A 15631-nucleotide genomic window follows, 5' to 3' on the forward strand; every position below is an offset into this window, starting at 1 on the left:
CATAGATCCCGGCGGAGAATGAGACTCCTGGGTCAGAAACACTGAACTTCTTTACTCACCGCACAGTAAGAGCATGGACCTCCATTCACTTCCTTGACTCTTGGCCTGGGTCCTAGGAGGGCAGAGAGCGTCCTGTGTAGATGGATGGCAGAGATTTAGATCACAACCGAGGGGCTCTGGTCTCCACCTGGAGCAGACAGTATCATTATTCTTTGAAAACAAATACTAAGGGAGGGAATATCTACCTTCGCTAGTTCTTTACGAATGATCATGAAAGGAGTCACCACTGCTGAGGAGACATTCTCAGAAAAGTGTGGGAACACCTGGAGAATTATCTCCTAAAAGCTTCTAAGTTCTATACTTCCCTTTTCAAAAATTATATTTTACAGCAAAATAACATCTTTAATTTAATGAAATATTTGCACTTTATTCCTACGCTCCATTGCTTCTTTGAAGTCTAACCCAATAATTTTGTAGCAATAAATTCCCACCATGATCCATGTGTTTATCTGTCAGGCAACTCTTCTCACAGAAAAGAGGCTGCCCATTCATCCCTATTTCCTCCCCCCTCGTCATCCAAACCCCAAAGAACGGTCAGGTGGACGCAGAATCTGCTCTGCATGATCAGTCAGACCAGAAGGCGTGGATAAGAAACGCTCGGGGCAGCGAGCAGCAGGCTGTCAGTCGAGCACTGTTCTGAAGGGAGGTTACTGGAAAAGCTACCTGAGCTTGTCCTGGACGTCCCCAGGCCTGGGCCACGGCGCAGGCGGCTTCTCAGAGGCCTCGTGGGCTTACTCCGGCCTGGCAGGACGTCCAGCCCTCGGCACTCAGGCACCACGGAGCCGCATCACCACGAGCTTCAGTGGCACCCGCAGGGCTTCTGCAAGGGCCCCAAGGCCCCCATGGCACCCAGTCCCCCCCGTGTGCCCGGGGGGGCTCCATCCCAGGCGGCCAGGCCTCACTTGTTCCTCCTGAGTCACCGGCTCAGTGCTGCAGGGAGGGGCTGTTTTCTCTTTCTACTTCTTTGCTCTTTGAAATTTTCTTTATTCATTAGTAGTTAATTTCTACTACTAGCTCAAACTTCTCTATCTAGATTCAACTTTGTTAATTAATATTACTTTTTTATTCTTTAAATCCCTGAAGGAAAAAAAAAATGGAAATAGAGCTTTTGTTAGTAGGGTCGGGGAGAAAGGTTGGAGGGAAAGAGACAAAAAGAAAGAATTAAAGGGCTGGGGATTTAGCTTAGTGGTTCCGGCACCATCCTCGAAAGCTCAAGGTCCTGAGTTCAATCCCCGGTACCCAAAAAAAGAAAAAGAAAGAATTAAAATGTGCTGTGTACAAGTCCCTGTGATGAATGTGATCATTATGTACCAAAAACATGTACTAATGAAAAATAAATTTAATTTTAAAAAACTAGTATTACTGTGTGAAATTTTTCTTTTAACTAAGAAACATCTATTCCTGGTATAGGGTGCGAATGAATTTCAGGTAAGCATTTACACTCAGGGAATACATAATCTGAAACTTAGAGGACTTAACCAAACATCATCACATGGTGCTGGTACACCTTGAAATAATTTTTAAATATTTCAATACATTTTAATTTTGAAAAAAAAATGCATGGAAATCAATCTTAACAACTGTGTATTTTTAATCCTGTGAATATTAATATTTAAAAGTAAAACTGGTATATCATTATTTATTCAAATAAAATAACAGCATTAACTTGACACTATTACTTACTTTAAAATTTAATTAGCAAAATTTGCTTTAACTTACAGAAATAGTATTCTTGAATTTATTGTCCTTGGAAACCTCTCTTTATTCCAATTTCATCACAGACTTTTACCCTATCATATTTTAGGGTAATATTGTCTTTAATTTGTCATTGTATCAAAGATATATATATATATACCATCACAAAATAAGTTTTATATTTCATTTAAAAGTTATGTTTTAGTACCTGTTACTGTCTTTTTGGATTTTACATTTTTCTTTTATACTGATTTATCAGTATACTATTTAATACAACAGTTCACATATTGTTTCCTAAGGAAAGAGAATATTACTTATGGTTGTTCCAAAATTCTTTAACTACCTTGGTGTCATGTCTGAGAGTGCCCTGGTTTTAGAGACAATTGGGTAATGTATTTTTTTAAGCAAATACACCATCTTATTTCATTTTCACAATATTGTAACTTTTTTTTGCATCACATGTTACATGGGAAGAGATGAAAACTATGAAAATAAATTAATTAATCCAATAGTAAGATTTGTGATTAAACTCAATTTTCTCTGAATCATAACCTCATGTTCTTGATTTCTTTACCACCTTGCCTCACACAGTACATAGTGGCAGCTACCATTGTTCAGAAGAGAAAGAAATGTGCAGCTAAGTTTGATATTGGGTAAGGTAAGGCCAAGCAATCAAAATGGGACAATGATAAGCATTACTGGGATTTATTTGAAAAATAAAGGAGAGGAAGAATATCTCTAACTATATGACATTAAGAAAAAATACAACTATAATCTTCAACAGTATTTCTTATATTCACTCATAACACTTGACATTTCTCAGTATTGCACATATTTTTCTTAACTATTTGCTGTCACTCCTGGTAGAATGCAAATTCTATCAGAACAGGTAAATTTTTCTATAAACTTTCATCAGTTAAAAATGTGCTGAATAAATGTGTGGAGTGAATGTTTACATTAGCTTATAGTTTTCCTTAGTTAATAGTATCAAAGTTTATTGTTCTTTAATTTTTTTGGAGTATCTTATAATACATAACTTCTTCTCAAGATATAATTTTACAATGAGAAAGTAAAGATTAATAGTGGAGCTTTGCTTTTCTTTAATTTTGTATTCTTAGTGATATACAGTTTTGTTACCAGTAATTTTGTATAGTGTCTCTTCAATTGCTTTAATAAAATTAAGAAGTTAAGATTTTATTTACATTCCATAAGTCATATGCCTAAGATGTTTAATTATTCCAGCCTCTCATAAGATCAGAGATGGACCATCCCTGAAATTCTCCACAGTATTTTTAAAGGACATTCTTTTGAAAAAAACAAAGCACACATTTTAAGTCTTTTTTTGTCTTATTCTTATTTCATATTGAATAATTAGTTACTTATGATACACATTTATTAATTAAAAAGCTTTGGCTTTCTTGTCATTTTTCTCAAACCTTGTCAAATTCAGTGTCAGTATGTTAGAAAATTTTATTACAAACAAACTTCAAATGTCAAAAGAAAACTGTTTTTGGAGTGTTATTGTTTTAAGTGAGAAAGGTATGTTAAGAATATATTCTTATTTAATTTGTGTATACAGTATCTCTATACAAGTGAAAAAAATTAAAATTAAAATAAAAAAACAATAAAAAGAAATAAAATAAAATGATCCCATAAACAAATAATAATTTCAGAGTCGTTAAAATTTAGTTTCATGACAGTTTCTATTTTCATTCCTGCTTTATATAATGAACACTATACCAGATTCACTTAAATCATGACATTAATTTGTGGACTTGGACAAATGTAACCAGAAAATTTTATAATTCCTCAAATAGTACATTGAAAACATCATAGAGAAAGTTGTCATACACTTACTATGTCTGTTACTATCTACATCTGAAGTAAATTAACTTTTATGTCTTGTAATTACCTAGGAAAACACACTAGAGTAGCAAAGAATACTAGACTCCATGACACAAAGTTATTAATGAATCGTAAAGTAATATTTATGTAGTCATTTGGGGAGGCAAAGATAGAAATAATACAAGGTTTACAAAAGTCATTACCTAGCTTAATTTAACATACTATTTAAATATGCTTACTTTAAGACTATTTCTTTCAACAATAAAAGTACGAATAAAAGGAATCTTTGAGTATTTCATATTTTTGCATTTCCTCCCACAAGTCAGGTGCAATGAATCACTTGTGGGTAATTCATTTTATTGTTTTATTTCAGTGAATAGTGAATTCTACACTTTCTGGAATCCATCCAACAAAGAATGTAGAAAGGATAGTTTGCATCACAAATTTGATTGTGCTTGAAAAATGTCAGGATTTGAACCAATTTAGAGATCATATCCACACATATCCCATTTGAAATGAAAGGTGGATTTATAGTACTATAAATCACCAATTTAAAATATTAGCAGAAGTAACTTTAAATCCATGTCCAGGACTGTGTTAAATGGGAGATATATTTTCATCCAAGGTTAACACATAACCAAATTGAATTCCTTCAGAATGCATATTTTATATCTTGATTTCTTTAAACAGAACCAGCCAAATACAGAGGCAATAAGCAAGAAGAAAGAAGGAAAAAAATGAGAAAAGAATCCAGTTCAACAACTGCTTTTTTTAAAAAAGCAGAATATGGCCCAGGAGATTAAATAATTTGCTGAATCCTTCACACATATATCCACATCAAACCCAGCCCAGGACTCTGAATTCTCAATATGAATGCAAATTATTTTAAAAATTCTAATATATGAATTTAGGAGTGTTAACATAAGTATCTGAGAAATAAATGTTTAAACTTTCCTATATCTTTGTCCTGTCATAATTTGGTGTTTATTGCCTCTTCATTTATAGGAGTCAATTTTGAAATTTCATAAATTCACAATACAAATTTTAAGCACTTTTCTTAAAAATTATATGAATAAATATAAATTTATTTAACTCTTTAATGCCCAATTATTTAACTCAGTGTTGCTATTATCAAAGATCTTAGCAGGCTGGAGATAGCTCAGTGGCACTGCAGCTGCCCAGCAAGCACAAGGTCCTGAGTTTGATCCCTGGTAAAATCTTGGCATTGTTCAGCTTTTACGTCTTGATGTACATACCATGTATTTGGGGACTACAAGACATCTTCCCTGACTTGTGCTCATTACCCTCATGTTGGTAGCTGAAAATTGGCCAATATGGGAGCATTTTTTCATGGAAATGAGCAAAAAATGGCAAATTAGCATTTGATGTAATATTTTGTCGATTGAGTTTAAAAATGCACTGGAGAAATTGTCACTATTTCAGGCTAAACTTAAAATTGTGTCATCTCTATAGTAATTACATCTTGAATTACACAAACACTGATAAAGTTTTGTTCTATATTTCAAGAATTATTATAAGATCCTATAGAGAAATTTATTATTTATCATTAAATTATTATTAATTTAATAATATAAAATGATTATAAGAGCCTGTCCTTAACAAAGCAACCTCTGACATACACCTTCATGTCTCACTTTCTTCTTTATTAATATGAAATAATATCAATAAACCTGTAAGTTAGAATTATACTTATCAGTTACAGTAACAATGAAGCTGTGAATATGAGTACAGCAAAACTCCAGTAAAATATTTGTGACAATAAGCTAGTTATACATTATTTACAATTGTTTTTAAACTCTCTGGAATATACTTTTATAAGCAAAATTTATATTGAAATTCTAGTTTTATTTGTGCATACATTTTTGCCCATTGATGCTTACTAACTTTCATCAACTCAACATTGTCTGAATTTATATCCCTACATCTATATTTATTTATCTTTAAAATGAGTCAAGCAACTAATCTTTAACATGCCTCAAGAATTTTACTTTTATCAATCTATTTTCATAGTGTTTTCTTAATGTAATATTTTCCCCCTAAGAGATATGAATATCGCCAAAAACATCTCTATTCCTCTCTGTCCTCTGAGTTCCAGCCTAATTCATTAATATACTGGGTGTTTGTGCCTTATTTTTCTGTTAGGTTCTTTTTAATTTTGTCTGTATTATTTCAGATTTTTTCTTCATGATTGCTACCATTTCTTATCAAAACCATAAATATGATTCTATAAATTCTCCTTCAATTCCCCTTTATGATAATGATGTTTCAAATTAAGTTACAACAAAATAAGCCAAACAAAAATAAGCCAAACTATTTAGAAAGATGGAATAAACCACAGGTTGGTGCAGTTTTCTGTAAAGAGCCAGACAGTAAATGTGGCAGATGTTCAAATGGTGCGGTTGGATATCACAGCCCTCCGGTCTGCATTTGAAGCATGCAAGTAGTTGCAGACAATATAAAATTAACAGAGAGTCTGTGGTAAAATACAGATTCACTTACAAAAGTAACCATTGGACCAGATTTTCGCTAAGGACATAGACTGCACCAGTACCAGGCCGCTGTAATGCGGTCCCCATGTGGATAACCAGCTTAGTTCCCCATCGATTCCTTCCAGTGATCCTAAGTTTAAAAAAAAAAATCAGGTGTTCATTATTTTCTAAATTAGTCATGCCTTTTTTCACTTTATCATTCTGTACCATATTCTTTGCTTTAGTCATTCCTAATGTTTTATTCTATTTACACCCATTCCCATAAGAAAAGAGAAAGAAAAAGACATAAAGTGCTTTAGGTACTTTTGTCTTGACATCTCGGGTCACAGTTGAATCATTCTTTAGGAATAGCAATTTAGGAGGAAAGTAGAGTAGGAGCTAAGAGAAAATAACAGTATCTGCTCAGAATATGTTAATTCTCTTTAGAAATTTTAAAACCAAGTTTACTTTTCGGTAAATAGTTAGATGATTCAGAGGTAAAGAGGCCAAAATAGACTTGGGTATTTTCAGAAAGGATGTTAAAAATGCCAAAAAGCCATGGGATGTTCCAACATATAGAAGCACGGAAGTGATTGCTACTTTATAAAAAAAATTTTTAAAAACCTGGGCAAACTAAAAGTGAATGACTATACTTGGATCCATTAGAGAACTGAGGTCCCAAAACTAAGCACTATTCAAAACTTACAGGAAGTTACAGATTGAATTGTGCTCCAACAAAAATATATATTGAAATTCCAGCCCACACTACCTTACAATGTGACTGTATATGGTTACTGACTCTTTTTAGGATAAATCAAGTAAAGTAAGTTCATTAGGGTGATGGTATCATTATAAAAATAGGGAAATTTAGACAAAGGAACAGACACAGAGAAAAGCAAGGCCATCCAAAGACACAGGAAGCACTCTACCTAGCAAAATAAGGAAAACCCAAAGCTAGGTGAAAGTAGGAAGGAACCTTGGAATTGATTCTTCCTTGAGGCCCTCAGAATAACTCAGTGTAACTAGGGGAGGGAGGAAATTGCATGGAGTGATAAACAGGAGGTTGAATGCAGAAAATAAAGAAATTCAATGCAAAGCATAAAGGATAAGTTGGTGTGAATACTTTAACAATTTAGTTGAATTCAGTAAAGCTGATAACAGGGATTTGAAGGAAAATGATCAAATAAAAATTAATCATTACCACAAGTACTAGCTTATAATAGGGAAAAGTCAGACTTTATCACATAGCAACAAGTCAGTAATTTTTTTCAGATTGATGTGAAAACAAAAAAAGAACTTATTTGATATATAACAAGGTAGAAAAGAAGCAGAAATGAAGAATGAAATGAAAAGAAATGAAGGATGAAGCTGATAACTTAAGCCAGGTATGTTTTAGATAATGGCCGCTATGAACTAAATGAACTGGTTATGAGATCAAGTAAACCTAACACTTGTGTAACAAAACAATACGAAGGACCCCAAAAGAAGTATTTCTGGCAAACATCAGACTGAAAACAAATTGAGCCTTTTCAAACTCAGTTGTGGATATCTGGTCAACTCATCCTAAAAAAATCCTTCACACAAGGAAGGGTCGGAATGATTTCAGACATTGAAGATGTCCAAATGGTTCCACAGATGGACCAAAGGCTTGCCAATGTGATATAGCTCCAATGACACAGTGTAAAAATAATGGAAGGCCATGCACCCTGTTAAAAGTAACTGGTCATTTGGAACCTTCACAAATACTAGAATTAATTAAAAATCCCAGTCCTGCTCCAGGACATTTTTTGGCTTTTAATGGGCTTTGTTGTCTGAGTATACTTTTCTAGGGCCAAAGGAGTGCATGCTGTGTAATTTTGACTGCATTAGTGAAATTCAACCACAAAAAGTAAATGTAATAGCAAGGAAGCATGAACATGTAAGTCATGATGAAAATGTAAAATTGTTATACGTCAGGACTGCAAACTGGTAAGAAGTATATTTATATTTTTATATTTATTTTTATTATTTTATATTTATATTCCAAGATTACAGTAAGTACGAAGTCAAGATATTATAGTTGTTAGTTGATTTCACATCACATGTCCTCAATGTAATTTACAAACATTTTTGTAACAATTTGACGAGGAAGTGCAAGTGTCAGGCTTTGGAGTTGGGCCTCGCTGTACAGCTGTACTGATGGGTGAGTGCAAACAGTAGCCTGATTCATACACAAAACTAGGATTTTAGGAAAATTCATTTCTAAAGTGGCTATGTTTATAAATTTTTTGGCACAATGACAACTGAAGAGCCAGCTTACTTCTTAAAACTAAAGTGCTAATTATATTTCCCCTAACTTCAACAGAGGTGAAAAATATTGGCAGTTACCAACAATCCTGGAAAATTTGATCTCTTTATATAACATCACACACTTCATAGTATTAGGGTAAAACTTTAAATTGGAAGGCTTTTATACTCCTTTTGTGAATCTGAAGACATGACATTTAGGGACAGCACTTAAAAACATTTATTAGGGATTTAGGGATATGTAAAAATACATACATTTTTAAATATCATTTATAATTATTCCATACTTAACTGGATTTTTCTAATACTGATTTCTGCTTATAAAACAAGCAGAAACATCAAAATAAAATCAACTTTTGTTTATATTTGGTCGGCTGTTCTATAGTAAAAGGCCTTCGGTCGGGACCTCCAAAGAGTGCTTCCAGAGCCTCAGGCTGATGACCTTGTTCCGCAAAGGCTTGGTTTACACACAGACACTGTGACTTGTGCAGCCATCCCACAACCCATGCCATGCACATATCAATCACCACGGAATGTTTCTTCCTGCCCTCCTCATTTTAATATTATTATTATTCTGTGATAAGAAGAAAACATCAGATGCATCATTTTAGCCAATTTCAAACTATGCCGTGCACAGTTATTGGCTCTGGGCACGCTGGGGTGAGGTCTACCTTTAGGACAACTCATCCTTCCTCAGTGAAACTCTGTGACCTGTGACTTGTACCCCCTGCTTCCCTGTCCTTCCTCGTTCCAGAAAATTACCTTTCTCCTTTCCGCTTCTCTGAGTCCGGCTGTTCCAGAATCTTCATATGTAAGTGGGATCCTATTTTGTGTATCAGTTTCTTACAACTATCACACCAAAATGGCTTACATGACAGAAACTGGTTATTTCAGCATTTTCTAAGCCAGAGGTACAAAGTTGAGGCCCTCTCAGGGCTGCCCCCGTATTTCACATGCAAGGAAATCTTTTCTTGCCCTTTGCTGGGGTTTAGTGGTTTGCTGGAAGTCTTTAGCCCTTGGATGCTTGTAGATGAATCACTCTAATTCCTCTCCTTTGTGTAGCATCCTCCCAGTGTCTCCTTATTCACATGGCACTGCACTCATGAGACCAGTGATTTTGGATTAGGGTCCCACTGAGGCCAGCATGACCTAATTTTAACTAATTACTTCTACAGCAACCTAGTCCCAATAAGTTCACTTCTTAACTCTTTTCTCATCCCCTTCCTTCCCTCCCTCCAGGAGCATATTAAACGAAAAAGTTTTCACACAGCAAAGGAAACAGCACAGTTAAGAGACAACTGCAGAACTGGAAGAATGTTTGCCAGCTATTCCTCAGAGGACTGCCACCTAGAATACCTAAAGAACTCTAAAAAATTAGACCCTACAAAATATAATATGCAATCAAAAAATGGGCAACCAAAATGAAAGGACACATTTTAGAGGAAGTACAACAGGCCATAAATGCACAAAAATGTTCCACATCGCTGCCCATTATAGAAGATGCTAATTGAAACAACACTGAGATTCATCTTATTTTTATATTTTCTAATACAGGGTTATTCTTATACTTCAAAGTCTTCCTGTGTTTTCAAAAGTACTTGATATAAAGTGCAGGTGCAGTGGAGGAGACAGAGTAAGATCTCAGAAAATTAAAGCCAGACAACCAAACTTTGTACAATCTCCTTGGTACAAGACAACTTTTACCTAGGGGATTTCCTCCCCTGTGCTTTAAAGTCTAGAGCAGAGCTGAGGGGCTGCAGCCTCACCAGAGTCTACCCAGTGCCCACACTTGCTTCACAGTGAAGCCTCGGTGGCATCGCACAGGCAGAGGGATTCATTGGGGAAATGTGCGGTGCCCACAGAGGGGAGGCCCTGTCTTTCCGATGGCTGCATCTTTCTGCTCTACCCTTGGAGATTAGCTTCAGTGTCAGACAGGTAGCAACATAATGGGTGGTTTCAGACTTCACAGTTAATACAACAGCTGCTCTCTCCTTGTGACTTCATTAAGAAAGACATTAAAAAAAATTTCAAGATACCTTTTTTTAATCTAGTTCAGAATGCGTGGCTTCCTAAAGCAGTCTCTCCTAAGAGGAAGAGACTGTGCCAATCATTTGGATTGGGGAGGGTGTTGTAGGAATATTAGCCACAGTTCCCAGACACTAGTTTTGTAATGAATATTCTATTTCAGATCGGATTGGCAAGGACTCATCATTAATAGAGCCCATCTTTGCACAGCGCACATATACAGCAGTCCCAGAAGGAACAGGCGGAATTCTGTACGCCTCAGTTCATCTCCATTAATTATTTCTGTCATTTTCACAAAATACAGATTTGAAGGTGCACACTGAGCTATTATTTCAGATGCATGGCAAAGTGAGCGCCGCCTAACCTGGCTTCTGAAAAGAATGGGCTGTTTGTTGCAAGAGTGGGGAGAGAAAATAAATGCGGGACCCTCTAGAAAGCATGCTGGTTAGAACAAGTTCTGTCTCTGTCTCCCTGTCTATATGTCAGATATCATGTGAACACGAATGTACTGAAGGAATTGCAGAGGAAGGATTATAAGACATGCAAAATGATTGCTTATTGTAGAAAAGAGTGAAACTGTATTTCCTTCTTTGGTTCTTTTACTTATTCTTATCTTATGCCCCAAATCTGGGTCAAACTGCAAAGATACAAAAAGTCTTTAAAATTATTAGACTGTGAACAATTAGAGAGAATTAATTTACACTAACATTTATCATATGTAAATTTTAATTTATTTTTGCATATTATTAACATGTTACCATGTTGCTCAGACATTTTATCTTACATTATTTTGTACCTCATTCTTCTCTCAGACACTGCCTCTGAGTGTGTAGCTTTTGTAGGCAGGAAATTTATCCATATGTACATAAGAACATGTCTAATATAAACATGGACTTATATTTCCTCTAATTCTACAAAATTATAAGCAGTACATTTTTTAGTGCAATTTAGGGTATAAAGCAAAGTTATTTTCATGTGCAGGATGAATAATGACTAGAATTGTCTGGGAATAAGTAAGGAATTCTGATAATCAGTCATTGTAATGAGAACAGAAATGCCAACAGTAATTGAAGTGAAAAGCTCTCAGATGAGGAATAGTTAACTAGTTATAAAGTTATTAATAAAGCAACAAAAAAGTGAGAAGAATGTATCAAAATATTTCCAAGGTAGCAACTGATCAGCACAGTTACCATGAATGTAGCTACCAAACCTAGGAATGTTTTTCTCTCCAGTGCTGCATAGCTTGATACTAAACACTTCGTGGCTTAAAGTAACACATATTTACTGCCCCACAGTTCCTATGGGTCAAGCACCAGATGAGGATTAACTGGTCCCCTGCTAAGTCTCACAAAGCATCTCTCAAGGTCTGAGTGGATGGCTTTCTAATGTGGAACTCTTCAAGCCCCTAAGGTTGTTGGCAGAATTTGGTTCCTTTTGTCTTAAGGATTGAGACTACTGCATTCCTCTCCATAAGCACTTTGTAACATGGTTTGTTTCTTCAAAGCCAGCAGCTGGTCAGGTCCTTGACCTCTGATTAATTGTGCATACCCATGACAAGTTCCCTTCAGATGAATCCCAAATCTGCTGATTTTGGACTGCAGCTGCAGCTATGCTCTTTCCATCTCCATATCCTGGAGGTTAAATGCAAGTCACCATTTTTGGCTGTACTCAAGGAGATCATAGATTTCACTCATTTCACCTTAGGCTGTGGCTGCAACAAATTAGAAAATCAACAGGGAGACCAGCTAGCTGCCACTGATGTCTCTGAGAGGGGCATGCTAAGGCTTTTCTGTAAGCTGTGGAAAACCTGCAAACTGTACTCAGATGCTGCTTTGGGAAGACCCTGCCTTTGCTGGGGTGAAGAAGAAACAGGAAGCCCAAAGGAAACAAATAGGAATAGATGTGGTCTTCTTCCTCCAGCTTGGGTAGAGTCCATGGAGCCAGCTGTCAAGGCATAATTACCTATAACAAAACAAAGACTAGAAGGGTTTGGAGCTGGGGATGATAGCTTGATAACTGACAGTCCATTCTTTTGACAACTCAGCATCCTTACACCCCTTGCTGCATATGTTTGAATTTCCATAAAGCATCAAAAGCAACACTTGTTTTCACTTAGCAAGATGTAACTTATCTTTATGCAAATAAAGCCATTCTCATCTTCTTAAATTGATAGTTACAAACTTCCTACATTTACTGGATCCATCTCTGAAAACAGTTATACTATTCACATGCCAGTTATAATAATTGCTCTTCAAATTCAGTCACAGTCCAATATGAATGCCCTGCTAACGAAACACTAACTTATATTGCTAACACTCAAAAATATGTAAAGAAGACAGGTCAGAAATGAGGATGCCAGACTAATCTATATGAATATATGTATACATGTAAACACAAGCACAAGAGAACAACCCAAGATGCTATGCACAGTGGCAGCGATTCTCACTTTCTCGACTGGGAGTGAATTATAGCTGATATTTATAAATTACTCTTCCTTTTCATCTATGTTTTCTTTACCTTCAGCCCGGACCTCAGCTGGCTGAGGCTCTTTATCTTATGAATTGCCAGTAATTAATGAACTATCAGATAATCCAGGGATCCATCCTTGCTCAGATTTCTAATTCTGGACCTGGGCCCTGTAAATATTACTTCTCTGTCAGCTGGCATAGCATTAGGCCCATAAGCATAATTAGGACAGGGTTCAGGAAAGTCCTCTTCTTGCAGTAAGCAAGCTCCTCCATGTTCCTTTGATGCACACTAGCCTGTGGTAGGTGCAATAGCTGATCTCACACCCCAGCAAGTTTCCATGGTAACCCTGAAAGTCTTTTCCCAGGGATTCCTTCCCATATTCTCAGTGGCTTTCCACTGGCTCTTTTGGATCTGATAGGAATTTCCCATCTTCCCAGAGAGTCTTAGAAATCTCCAGTGGCCAGTTTCCTGGCACTTGTTTTCTGCATCTTAGCAGGTGGTTTCCTCTTTGCATACCCCAGCCTGTGCCATCTCATTGAACCAACTGCCATCCTGGGCCACTGCCAGGCCTTCTCCAACAGGGCCGGCATCTTGGGGGGGGGTCTTCTTCCAAATTTGTTCTTTTCTGTGTTACCCAACTTCAGGCTTTAAGGTGATGGTTGCTCTCATATCTGCAATTTCCACATTCTTTGATGTTCTCTTACCTTCACAATAGTGAAGCCATAAATGAGTCTCTGTATATTGTAATTTACCTATTCAAATTATTGCATGTTTTCTGTCTACAAACTTGGACTTAACCAGTATGGAGTTAATGTCAGGAGTGGTGTCAGAAATCATGAATGTAAAGATGGGATTAGGTGAATTTTTTTGGTTGTATCCTTTATCTTGAGTGAAACATTGAATTGTTCATAATGGAGAATAAGATGTTAATAACCCATGTCATGTGCTGGTATCACAATCAACCAAGCTCTCACCCTTGTTAGATTTTGAGCAATTGCCTACTGAAGCAACTGCCTCCAAGCCAAAGTTGCACTCAAGGGTTGTGCAGTGGTAAGGTAACAAGGTCTATGGTGTGAGTGGAATTTCTTCAGCACACTTGGCGTCTACAAACAAAACAATGATGAGCTTCGGTAATTTAACTCTTGGTTGGAGTTTGTGACATGAAAGCTAAGGAATTTTTATGAAAGACTTAAATGAATCTCTTAGTTTTTATGTAGCCATGGGGCTGATTTTGCAGAAAATGAAATGCAAAGTTCAGTTGAGTGGGTTAAGGCAGAGTCTCAGAAGTAAAAATGTTTCTCATGTGAACATGAAGCCAATAAATGAGAAAGGTTGGAATTTACCAGTTTAGGGACATCTGTTTATACTCAAACACAACGAAAAAGCTTGAACTCCCAGCTTGTTACAAGTTTCCATTGTTAGTACAAACAGTTTGCCCTTCCGTGTCTGAGGAGCTGATCTACCTTTCCTTGAAACCCTTATAATAATAGCAGAACCTAAGATAAATGTGCATTTCCTCAACAACATTAGCAGTCCTTGGTTAGCACCAGACCCCCAACTAGGTGAAATCAAAAGGATCCAGACAACACAGCAAATGAACTGCACATGTGCACACACACACACACACACACACCCTATATATAGCATACATATATGTATATGTCTCAATGTATGCATACCTATCTGTAAAGTATATCCATGTGTGTATGTACTTTTATATTTATGTTAATTACATGCTAAAAGAATTACAAGATGCATGCATGTATAGCAGAAAGCTTAGGGATATATATAAAAGTTGATCCTAAGAGTATTAGTGCAAAAAAAGTTAGGAATATATAATGCTAAATCAAGCTAAATTTATGAACTCTGATACATTTACTGGGCATTAAGTGGTGCCTCAAAGTGCTAGCTCACACATTTAGAGTGTTTTAACAATTCATTTGGTTTGCATGACAGAAAGGCAAACTGAGTGAAGGCCAATGCTTCATGAGATTGAAATATCAATGGTAATACAAAAATGACTTCTAACTCACAGAAGCACTACTGCTGTCCTCTCACTTCTCTGTTCTTATCTATTGCCCAATGTAAAAGAGCACCTACTACTAATCTCTCAGTGTCAATTCTACTTTTTAGACACTAACCTTTTAAAAATGCTAAAATAAGTTAGTATTTTGTGTGCCGAACCACAAATGCTCTTAATTTAATTTAGTTTTAAAAAACATACAATGAATTTTATGTAAATATGGGCATGTAATTAAAAATGAACTTCAGTATACAGTTTGCATTTAGAAGGGAGGATTAAACAGACAAGCATTGAACTCTATTTCTATGAGCGAGGAGATTTAAATGTTAATGAGGTGGTTTGCCTCATCATGCCCAAACTGCTAGGGGATTTACAAGCTCTCCTAATGAATGACTAGAAAAAGACATAGTTTGAGAAAAAAAAAATAGCCCATGTATTCTTGCCCTCATAAAAAAAAATTAAATATTTATCTGAAAGGCCTAATTGTTAATAAGAAAAATTAAGTTCACTCATGTCCAAAACCAATTAAGAATATATAGGGCATACTAAAATCAGATCAATTGAGTCATTTTGCCTTACTTTTTTGATGCTCACTTTGTCTAACTGGAAGTTGTGTTTCACATTATTAATTTAAGTACCAAGAGATGGAGAAGCACGCTAAGTCTTCACCACACATTTTAGGCCAAGGATGATGTTCCCAATGCAGCACAATCCCTTTTCAAAAACTCCTTAATTGACA

This window comes from Heterocephalus glaber, unplaced genomic scaffold, assembly GCF_053883595.1.
Source record: "Heterocephalus glaber isolate CG9 unplaced genomic scaffold, H.glaber_assembly_v1.0 deba00001778, whole genome shotgun sequence".
Taxonomy (NCBI): Eukaryota; Metazoa; Chordata; class Mammalia; order Rodentia; family Bathyergidae; genus Heterocephalus; species Heterocephalus glaber.